Below are 523 nucleotides of genomic sequence, written 5' to 3' on the forward strand. Positions count from 1 at the left end.
GTGACGGCCGGGATAGGGAAAGGCCCTATTTCCCCACTCAGCCTCAGGACGCGGGTGAGGTCCGTCTCGCATCTGGTGGGCATCTGCCCCCGCCCTGGGCTGAGTAACCTGGACCGGAATCGTGACCCTCGGTGCGGTGATGTGTTGCTCTAACCTGGGTTCTCCCCGGCTTGCACGGAGGCAGCGCGGGAGGCAGCCTTCCTCCCGGGGAGCTGGGTTCCGGCTGACACCCCAGGGTAGAGCGCGAGAGCTAGGGTCTCCCTGCGCACCCACGAGGCACTCGGCGGCTTTTGGCAGCTGCGTGAACGGAGGCAGTTGGCCCAGGGTTGTGGCGCAGTTGAGGGGGACGTGTGGGTAAGCCGTGGTGTCCCCAGGCAGGGCAGGGTGTGGAGGGGGAAGCGGGGCTGCCCATAGCGGCCTGGGGCAGCGGGATCCCCTCGAAGGGGCAGGAGGGGGAATGGAGCCAGGGCTGGGCTGGGTGGGGAGAGCAGGGGCTTGGCGGGGCTCAGGGAGGGGAGGGGCA

Source organism: Phaethon lepturus, unplaced genomic scaffold (assembly GCF_000687285.1).
Source record: "Phaethon lepturus isolate BGI_N335 unplaced genomic scaffold, ASM68728v1 scaffold47009, whole genome shotgun sequence".
Taxonomy (NCBI): Eukaryota; Metazoa; Chordata; class Aves; order Phaethontiformes; family Phaethontidae; genus Phaethon; species Phaethon lepturus.